The 11,375-nt window shown below is 39.5% G+C and overlaps 1 long non-coding RNA gene across 2 annotated transcripts; it reads right to left on the bottom strand.

Moving 5' to 3' along the window:
* Positions 1–621: 621 nt before the first annotated feature.
* Positions 622–11,062, bottom strand: LOC140705644 (uncharacterized). 2 transcript variants are annotated; one of them, XR_013543632.1, is made up of 6 exons: positions 10,942–11,062; positions 9,664–9,757; positions 6,767–6,864; positions 5,202–5,279; positions 4,484–4,512; positions 622–2,816 (listed from the first exon to the last, which is right to left on the bottom strand). It is a non-coding gene; the product is annotated as an uncharacterized LOC140705644 (long non-coding RNA). The 2 variants fall into 2 exon arrangements; XR_013543633.1 differs by lacking the exon at positions 4,484–4,512 and having other exon boundaries at positions 1,100–2,816.
* Between the last annotated feature and the right edge of the window lie 313 nt (positions 11,063–11,375).

The raw sequence follows: 11,375 nt of genomic DNA on the forward strand, positions 1-11,375 counted from the left end.
TAGTAGTAGTAGTAGTAGTAGTAGTATACATAAAACATAATTCTTACCAAAGCATGAACTCAATTGAGAGCACTTGAAAATATTTTGCCATCCCTACCTTCTTGGGTGTTAGGGCTAAACACGTAAGGATGTTACATGCCCAGTTTCTGCTGCCTGTTTCACTCTTTCTGGTTATTTCACAACAGCTTCCCACTTTCATGTCAAACTAAGCGTAACACAGGGCTCATGAAAACCGCTGATCAAAGATGAGAATGTAGTGATGCATGACATGGTAATGCCAGAGAAGACACATTCCCAAGATGCATTTAATGTGCATGAACAAAAGTTTGTATATAAGAACAGATTTCAAAGTCATTCATTTGAGCATATAATGTAGAATTTGTCACTTGATAAGCTGATTACTGTTTCTTGTTAAAGTAAGTTCACCCATCACTAGAACAAATCTTTGGCCACTGCTTCATATCACAACTCAAATCATAAAAACTCAAATGTTTTCTTCAAGGATTTTGAAAACAGCACAGGATGCAATGTTTAATCAAGTTTCGTTGGCTTTTAATTCTTCTTGCCCAACTTGTTCTACAAAAAAAAAAAAGATGTAGAGAAAAATGAAATTCAAATTTGTTTTCTTTCTTTCTTTCTTTCTTTCTTTCTTGTCATTCTGCATCCACTGTCGACTTGTCTGGTATCTGTGCAGTACCTCTCCTAGAAAGCAGCATCCTTAACTGTTGGTTGACTTACTGATCATAGGTTTTCTTTTCAGAGACATTGTGATGATCCCATTAGTCCTCATAGCAAACCAAAGATATTATGAATATCTTGAAGTAAATTTAAATTAATAGGGAGAGTGCTGAATGACTAATTGTTAAATAATAAAAAAGCAGAAGAAAGATAGCTGCACAAATATTAAGTAATTTTAAAAATGCATATTCTAAAATGAACACCAGCTATATACTATATTATGTAACAAAAATTTCTAAATAACCATTTTATTTTACTGTTTTTATGCCATCCTTTTCCAGAAGGCTCAATAAAAAGTAATAAACTATGGTAAAACTTCAAAACATTATTTAAGATAATTGCAATGTACTACTTTAGAAAGTCATCATTTATATTTCATTTTTATTTATTTACTTAATTTATATCCCATTTTTATCCCAAGGGAGTTTACAGTGTATTTTAAAACACAAGTAACAGAACAACTAAAAATAAAATAAATTCATTGTTCTGTGTCATCAGGTCCCCTTATGGTGAGTCTATAAAGGAGTGATCTCCAAAGTGTCCTCTCTTCAACAGCTCAGCTCAGTTCTTCTAAACTCAAACCTGTAGATTCCTTCAGTCAATCCATCCATCTCATGTTTGATTTTTCCTTCTTTCTTGTTGCCTCAGGACAATCACAGATCATTATTTTTGCCTCCAGAGAGAGTTCAGGCTTGATCTGATCTGTTCATTTTATTGCCAATCCAAGCTACCCACAAAGCTCGCCTCCAGCACCATATTTCAAACAAACAACATTTTCTTCCTGTCAGCTTTCTTTACTTTTCAGCTTTCATGACCCACACATAGTGATCTGGAATAAAATACTGTGGATGCTGTTGGTCTTTCTTGATCTCCAGTAAAATATCCTTACACTTGTTGGTCTTTTCTAATTCCTTCATTACTGCCCTTCCAAGTCTCTGTCTCCTTCTGATTTCTGGCCTGCAGTCCCTCTTCAGATTGAGGATTGAGCCAAGATATACAAAATCTGTAACAATTTCAATTTTTTCATTGTCAACATTAAAGCTGATGTTTCTTCCACCAATATTCACTTCTCCTTCATTTGAATCTAGCATTCCAGGGGATAAAAACTCTTGACTTATACTTTTGCCTATAGGAAACTATTCTCTCTCTCCATATTCTGTCCTAATGGTAGCTTCTTGTCCACAATACAGGTTATGCATAAGGACAATCAAGTGCTGAGGCACACCCATTTTTCAGAACAACCCATAGCTTTTCATGATCCACATAGTCAAAGGCTTTGTTGTAGTTTGTAAAGCACAGACTGATTTTCTTCTGAAACTCTTTACTGTACTCCAGTGCATTTTAAAAGATAAAAAAGACAAACCTTCCATTAAAAGCTCTTCCTAGAAGCAATTTACAGGTAACTTATTAAAAGCCTGCCTAAGAATAAAGGTCTTTGCCTGCTGGCAGAAGGACAGCAGGGAAGTGGACAGCCTGGTTTCTCTTGGACAGGAATTTCACAGCCTGAGAACAGCCACTGAAAACGCCCTCACTTTTGTCCACCCAAAAGATGGCTTTCCTCACTGTTCTTTTGATCTAATGTTCTCATTACCATCTATACACTGATAGACAAACTCTATTCTCCTCAGTTCAGAACTGGCTTAGTAAATATATACTTTCTCCCAAAACACAGGGGAAGGAGATTTCAATTGTTCTTGAAGAATGCTTGTGCAGGAGGGCTTTAATCTATTCTGCTCAGTGACAGTATGTCAGCAATAGCCCTTCTTCATAGACTTCATGTGGGAGGGTGAAATTTGTAAAATGCTGCCTGAATTGCAGCCATTTCCAGTAGACACCAGAATGGGAAAAAGAGTCTCATCCATTCCACTTCTTTCCCATATTAGGAGCAGACAATATTTTCCATCTGAAAGAATTTTGCTATTTGGATAGCTTGGCTATTTGGATGGCTAAGCCGAAATATTGACTAGAATGGTGGAGCAGTCTTAATGTGCAAGCATTTTGCCTGTTTCTCTTGGCTTCAAAGTTGTCTTTTGCATGAACTTACTTTCTTTCTTTTTTCACCAAGGGATCATCTGTGCCTGCGATACAAACAACAACCTGATTAATATGGTTTGACTTCTTAATTGTGCAAAGGGACCAATTATACAGAATTATTAGGATGTACCTTTGTCCCTGTAGAGTTTGAGACTGAGATTGGTATCATAGCAAGCCATATATTATGACAAGTATTCTTCAGGGTTTGGATTAGGTGATTGAAAATTTTGAAATAATAAAATATAAATAGGGCGGCTCTCATACCTTGTAATTAATGTAATACACTTACACAAGAATGCACAAAGCCTGTGCAAATGTCAGCAGGGCCTCCTGTTGACAGTGCAAGTAGACATACCAGAGGTTAACCCCAGTACTAAGTGAGAATCAACTAAGAAATTAAAATTGCATACCAATTACTGCCCCTTTACATGCTGTTCCTACAGAAAAGGCTGCACTCCTGTCCCCCATGTAGTAGTAAGTTTGAATGTGGAGGCCCTCATGATATCAGTCCTGATGGATCCATCCCAAAGGATAACCCAAAATTGCACTCAGGTGGTATCATAATCAGTGCTAATTAAAATGTCTTGACACTTTAGTCCTGCAGGTCTTAGCACTACCACAACATGGGTCCTACTCCCCAATCTCATGAATGACAACTAGTCCCAAGCACGAGGTCACACACTGAGGCCTGGAACACTAACTACACGGTGTTCCAAAAAGTACAACTGGATATGTGCACAGAGGTCTGCACATTTAGGCTGCACAACTGCATCCATGCTCAGGTGGGTGGACACAAGGAGTAATCAGCCTGCATAATGTGGCCCTGCAACCCGTTCAGTGCATAAGTAAGTAATGCATGTAAGGAGGTAAGATCATCCCTCAATATCCCTGTCTCATGAATATCACACAAAGTGATGTGACTCTAATTCTTTCATATGCTACATGCAAACTTGGAAATGAGGAAAGAGAATGCAAATCTTGATATATGCCTTGTGTGTTACTCTATGATTACGCTGTCACACAAAATGCAATAAGAATAAAGGTCTTTGCCTGCTGGCAAAGGAAGCTGCTGGCTGGCTGCTACCTGAAAACTGGTGGCTACTTGGTGCAACCAGCGTTTGTGTTACACTTAGATGACTGGGTCAATGAACACAGGCTGAGGAACAGAGGTTCAAATGTGGCTGGATAAATACTATACTCAGAATTCTTATTATAAGGAAGTACTCCACATAAAGGGAATGAGTGTGCTAATTCTCCCATCTCGTTCTTGTTGTCTTCTACATGTGCATATTAATTGTCAGAAAGAAAGTCTATCTCCTCCTTGAAATTATTGACTCCTGTTTCTCCCAAGTTCTTAAATGGCATGAAGAACTGTTGTCAAGAGAGGAAGCTTTCCTTTGTAGAGAGCTGCCCTCCCCTTGTAGACAGCAATGAAAATAGTGAAGCGAAAGAGCAAAACAAACATGCTTCTCTCCACTGACCTGTTTGGGCAAAGAGTTGATGCACAAAGCCTAAAAAGGTTTGAGTTTTAGTGCTGGCTTTCACATGATTGCAGGGATGAGGGCTGTCTGATTCTTTTTCAAGACTAATTTGACATGCTTGCTTACCTCGTATGTCTATAAAGTAAGCCTTCAATATCTGTTACTTTCTCTTTAAAAAGAAAGCCAGATTTGAAGCTTTCTATGACATGAGTATGACATGCAATTCATACCTTTGGGGGAATGAGTATTCTGGTACTTTCTGTAAAATTACAAAGACAGGGAAAGAGGGAGAGAAAACAGATGTTTAAGAGGAAAAATTTTAGCCTTCAAGTAAAATGATAGGTTCAGAAACTAGCAGAGACATGTGGGAGTGGGGCTATTCTTGTGTACAGCAAAGACGAAGATCACCTTCACACTACAGAACTCTCTGTCCTTTCATATTATACTCTGTCATCACCTCCCTGCCCTCTGCATCACACTTTTTTCTTCCTCCTTGGCAAGAACTTGACTGTGCAAAACCCAAATGTAATGGGAACACAATAAGTAAATTACATTATACTACTGTTGCACGTACCTCTCTGAGCCAGGAGGACTTCCAGGAGCTACACTTAAATGAGACTGATTTTCTTTGCAAATATTTCACCGTAGATGAATTGGTGTCTAAATATACATATTGAGCCACAGATTACATTTTTCCACAGATGACTTGATGTATAAATATACATATTGAGCACAGCAGGGGGCACATAGCTTACACATCTTTGTCAGCTAATGCACTCTGCCATATCAATTTCCAGAAAAAGACATCCCTCAAAAGAGAGTTCTAGCTCTAAAGCCTAGCTGTTTGACTAGTCTCACATAAAAACAACAGTCTTTTCTATCTCACAGATACAGCTTTTGCTCATATCATCCGTCACGGGTGGAGGTAGAAGGGAGAGAAATGCATACCTTTGCCAAAGTGTTTCTCACCGTCCAGAAATATCTCTCCAGCTATTTTCCAGTCATGGGCCATTTACCTGTAATCTTCTGAACAAAAGGAAGGATTTGTATTGCTGTCCACCTCACAGGAACACATAAATTAAATAACCTAACATTGACAATTCAGAAATAGTGCAGGTTTTGTCATCACAGGCTTTATGATGAAAACCAAAGAAACCTCAAGTAAACTGTGTTAGGCGTAGGGCTACTAAGTCAACAGCATCCTACACCCTGAGATTTCGGAGAACCAAAGGGCAGAACATTTGAATTTTTAGCAATCTTGCATGCTGCCTCTTTGCAGTCTTGCACACTGCCACAACAGTAGTTGTGGCTGAGAGGGATCTTTCTAGGCTGTGGGGACTGTTGATCTATTCAGCACTAACCAATCATTCTGACTCTGATTCAAAGAGAGCCACACCTCTCTGCACTTTCTTTCCCTCCCAAGAGACTGTTGAGGCCTGTTGTTCATAGCAGTCATGTCTGTTTAGCTTGATGTTTGACCTGTTCAACTGTAAGTAATGAAACCTTTTTAGTTTTCCCTCTTACTAATATCTCAGTTATTGAGAGAGACTGTAAGTGCCAGCAAAAAGGGTGGACTACTCTGAGGTGAACTACTCTGGGTAACTTAGAACTAATCCTACTCTGTGAATCCTGCGCTTCTGCTGTGCAGCTAGAGTAACTTTACGAAAATACAAAATGTTACAACAAAAACTGGGATGTCATGCAACAAGCCCTTGTTATATCAAAGACGTGAGGCAGGTTAGGGTTGGGAGAGGAGATTCCTCTCACCCACTACAGGTTTGTGCCACTGCTGCCAGGGCTTATGTGGCAAATAGCCTCATGAATCACAGTGTTGACACATACACATCCCTTCATACTGAGCTATTGAACTCTAGTGCCAGCTAAGCATGGCTAAGGTTCCATATCTAGGCTTTAAAGCCACCTCAGTCACAGAAACTGAACTATCATCACCTTCAGTAATGCTCATCTTAGACTTGTCTCTTTGCCTAGAGACCTAAAGAAGCATAACAGTTCCCAGATTTCAGCTAGTGCCCCGAGACCTAGCAACCCAAACCAGGGGGTACATTTCATTTCTACTGCATTGCCTGAGTTCTTGGAAGACATTCAAATTAATTCTGGGTACACCTCAAAATCCTGCATCCAATTGGTATTCCATACCAGAGCAGGACCACTGAATTAATTCCTGGGTGGTAAATCAACACTTACATAAAGCCTATTAACTCAGTGGGAAAACCAGTTGAATGCAGTCCAGAATTGTAAGTAGTGGACAGAGGGCCATCTGCTTATTCATCCAAGTAAGTTCTCACCAGCTGCTTACAATTCAAAGGCAGAGCTCAGTGTCATGCTTTTTGCACTTCCTGTCCACTTCTAATTTCATGATAACGGTTAATATATTCTTGATATTAACCAATGCATAGGATCCAGCATCTGTTATTGAAAGGCTTTGCTCATGGAATGTGCCTTTGTCCAATCTTTGGTGAGGAGGATCTTTCTCCCTGTATGCTGCAGCTTACCCCATTCATTGGTGATGCCTGAAGGTGAAGACAAGGCATTTCCATGCTGTCAAACGAACACCTTCCTGTAGATCCTCACCCATCTTGGCTATTAACATCTGCCAAGGAAATAATAGTAAAACAGAGCACTCATATCATCAATACTTCCCTTCAGGAAGACTACATGCCTTCCTGTTTTTTTAAAAAAAACTATAATAAGACCCCTTCCTAAGAAAACCACTTTAGAAAGGACCCAAGGTGGCTTACAACAATTAAAAGATAGCATTTAAGTTAATAACAATGAGTATACGATATCAAAAGGATCCATGAGCATAACAAAAAACATAAGCAACGCCAAAATACATTCAATGCAGTAAAGTACAACAATCCATTTTAAAAATCCCATTCAGCAGCCATTCAGTTAGGGAAAGCTTTCCTGAAGAGAAACATCCTTGCTGTGCTAGAAGGAAGACAGTGAAAATGGGGCCAGTCTGGCCTCCTGTGGGAGAGGGTTCCAGTGTCTGGGAGAAACCACAGAAAAGGCCTCCTCCCCAAAGTCCCCATCAAACACACCTGTGAAGATGGTGGCACCAAGAGAAGGGCCTCTTGTGGTGATTTTAATACTTGAGCCAACTCATAAAGGAAGATGCGGTCCTGGAGATAGCTTGGACTGAAGCTGTTTAGGGCTTTATAGGTTAGTATTGTCACTTTGAATTCTGGCTGGAAATCACTCGGCAGTAAGTGAGGTATCAACCTCAGTTCGCAATCCAGCTGCTGCATTTTAGATCTGCTGAAGTTTCCTGACACTTCCTATAGGCAGGTCCATGCAGAATGTGTTAGAGTAATCCAGTTGGAATGTAACTGAGCCATGTGTTACTGTGGCCAGATCAGACCTCTCCGGGAGCAGGCACAGCTGGAACACACTAGTATTAACTGTGCAAATGCACTCCTGGCCACCACCAAAACCTGGGCATCCAGACTCAGAGATGAATCCAGGCTGTACACCTGGGTTTTCAAGGGGAGTGTCACCCCATCCAGCACAGACTTCATCTCTGTTCCCTGATCTGCCTTTCAACTCACCAGGAGCACCTCTGTCTTGTATATATATCAAAGTGTCGGCTCACCTTCATTGGCTCCTTGTCGGTTTCCATTACCCTCTTATCCCAGAATAAAGACACGAGACAATTATTATGGAATAAACATGGGCCACACTTTATTAAATATTCATTAATGCCCTCAATAAAATGGGGGGGGGGAGGAATGTCTTGAGATAGTACAGAATCAGGTTCTGCAGAAGGGTCTCAACAGACCCCTAACCAAATAATGGGTGAGTCCCAAACCCCAAGTTCTCACTGTCGTGAAGACAGCAAGAACCCAGCCAGCACAAATTTGACCACCCCCAGACCTCCGGCACCCTTCTCATTGTTGACTGTTGTTCTGGGAGCAGCCCCAGCATATCTCCCCCCCCCAGCACTGTAATCGCACAATCTGCAGCACTGGAAGATCAGATGAGCTATACTTTACCTGTGGTTGTGAGGGGACTCACTGAAATCTGTTCTATTGGCACTACCCACCTGTGTGACCAAATATAACCACCTATCAATATGCCATCACTCCTAGACCAGTGTGGGATAGGCAAAAAATCCCCACATCCAACAGCCAATCAGGAAGCAGGCCAAAAATTCCAAAAGGCGACCAGTAAAACTCACACTCGTATAGAGGGCAGGCAGGTGGGTTGCCAGAAAAGAAGAGGCCAAAGGGATTTTCCCCCTCCCTTCCCTGGTCACTCTTGTGAGACAATTGCATTTCACAATATCCCTGGAAGGGGATAATGGCAGCCTGCGCTGGTGATGGAATCTTGCCAGCAGACCGAACATTATCATTTCAATGTGCTGGTTATGACCTTTAAACCCCAAAATTGCTTAGGACCTCGATACTTGTCAGAATGTCTCTCCCAAAAACCACATTCTCATGTCACACGTTCTTCTCAATCCACAGTGTTAAAGGTGACTGTGAGAAGGGGAGCTAGAAAGGTAACAATGAGGAGTTTGGTTTTCTAAGCAATAGCCTCCCCTTTAACCCACCTTTCACCCTGACAAATTGCTAGTGGAGGTTTGCCAAGCTCCATCCCTCCCAACATTTAAGAAATTGCTCAAGACAGAATTGTATATATGACAGCCTTTTAAGAAAGCCATGCCCTCAAATGATGTTAATTTTAACATTTGAACTTGGGGGTTTCTATAGGTTATAGAGCCATTTTGATTATGTTATGTCATTGGGGAAATGAAGTAGGTGGTGGTTGTCAGGATTAGCTTGTTTGTACACTTCTAGAGTAGTGTGAATTCACTTAGGTTTAGGTTAGGCATCCTTCAGTCTCGAAAGACTATGGTAACGTGCTCTGTATGGAGGACTTGGAAGAATTCACTAATTGGGTGGTAAATAAATAAATAAATAAATAAATAAATAAATAAATAAATAAACAAACAAACAAACAAACAAATAAATAAATAAATAAATAAATAAATAAATAAATAAATAAATAAATAAATAAATAAATAAATAAATAAAGGTCCACTGAAGAGCCACATGGCACAGTGGTTAAAACTGCTGTACTGCAGCCAAAACTGTGCTCACAACCCGGGGTTCAATCCCAGGTAGCCGGCTCAAGGTTGACTCACCCTTCTATCCTTCCGAGGTTGGTAAAACGAGTACCCAGCTTGCTTGGGGGGGGGGGCAATGTGCAGCCTGCATAATTAACTTGTAAACTGGCCTGAGAGTGCTTGAAGCACTATGGGGCGGTATATAAGCAGCATACTTTGCTTTAGCTTTGCTTTATGACTTTGTGCAGCATTTTCAGTGGGGTGGAGGAATACTAAAGGGAAATAAAGCAAGAGAACTGCCTGATCAGTTGTACGTACCTAACACTGCATCCAACCGAACATTATTCTGGAAATTGGAAGTAGGATGTATACTTGATTTTTCTCATTTGTCTTGGTGTTTCTGAGACATTTTCTATTATAAATGTGAGAAATGACCAAAATAGAAAAAGACAGAGATCAGTTTCAATGGTATGTAATGCAAAAAAATTGGAAAAGTCCTTCGATACCGAAGCAAGAAGATCTTATTGAAAAAATACGGGAAATAGCAGAAATGGACATTTTATCAGAAGTCATGAAGGACTACCCCCTACAAAAGGCAACAGAAAGATGGGATCTATTCAACAAATGGACTAAATTAACAGGCAACGTGTAAATAGCATATACTGAAATGTGTGCTTAATCTAAAAGGCAGAAAAAAGAAAACAGAACAATCTAAAACTATGATATGGCATTAAGTTTAGAATGGTTGTTAGCATGTTATGGTCTCTCCTCTTCCCCATAAATTCCTAAGTTCCCTTTTCCTTTTTGTCACCCCTTATGTTAAAAAATAAAATTATATATTAAAAAAGTTTCAATGGTATGTATAGTGAGATGAGCACAGGAAGACATCTGATACTGTATGTTGTCCTTTTGAAGCGTCTATTATTAATATATTGCAAACAGAGTCAGGTGACCAATATGAATGAACACAATGAAAACATAGAGCACTCTTTATAGAGAGGCCCTAAAATCCTTATGAATATTCTAGAACAACAGCAGCAAAACATCTCTCTGGTTTTATTTTACTGTGAAAAGCTGTGTTGAGCAAAGTGGTCTGTTTGTATATAGCGCAGGGTTGACATCTGCTAAAGGGAGGTGGATTGTCATTTACGAAAGGTCATTCTCCAAAGGAAATTATTTTTTCCTCTGTTATCTTGAATACTATTGTTTAGTTTTCAAACTTTCAAAAGACATTCAGATTTCGGTTTAATCACAACAGTGCATTACATTAAGTATTCTTTTTTTAAAAAAGATAAAGAATGACCTTTCATTAAGCAGAACTTCTAAAGGAGCTGGTGAAGTAAGCTTTATGTACATATTTTTAGCTATATCTAAACTGTTGCTCTGCATTTTGCTCCTATTTTTTTCTTGGTGATCGGAAGAAGAAAAACAGGTCATTTAAGAATTTGTAGCTTCTTGGAAAATTGAACTGTTGAATGATAATCATTAAAAATACCTCACCTCTTTTAAATACCAAAAGCCTTTTCGCAAGTAACCAGATTTAAAACAGAACAGGAAAGGAATTCACATGGTTACGGATATAGTCTTCCCACTTACGTTGTGAGTCAGATTTTCCAATGAGCAACCCCAATGCATGTGAACACAGAGGGCTGAACCACACATTCATCCAGCTGTAGATGACCTTTGCAGGCAAAAGGTTTGTCTTTTTCTATATACTGTATAAAGAGGGGGGGGGAGAGAGAAAGAGAAATATGAATCAGGAGTTGCATAAATACGTTTATATACACTATGTATGGGCAGCCCTTCCAAATGAAACTAGAATTGGCCAGAAGATCTGCTCCATTTCTGTTCTTCTCATCTCTGAAAAAAGATGAGTTCTTTCTTTCTTTCTTTCTTTCTTTCTTTCTTTCTTTCTTTCTTTCTTTCTTTCTTTCTTTCTTTCTTTCTTTCTTTCTTATGTTCTGGGAAGATTTGGGAGCTGAAAAAGCAGTCATAGAATCATAAGATCATAGAATAATGGAGTTGGAGGG

This window comes from Pogona vitticeps, chromosome 3 (genome assembly GCF_051106095.1).
Source record: "Pogona vitticeps strain Pit_001003342236 chromosome 3, PviZW2.1, whole genome shotgun sequence".
Lineage (NCBI taxonomy): Eukaryota > Metazoa > Chordata > Lepidosauria > Squamata > Agamidae > Pogona > Pogona vitticeps.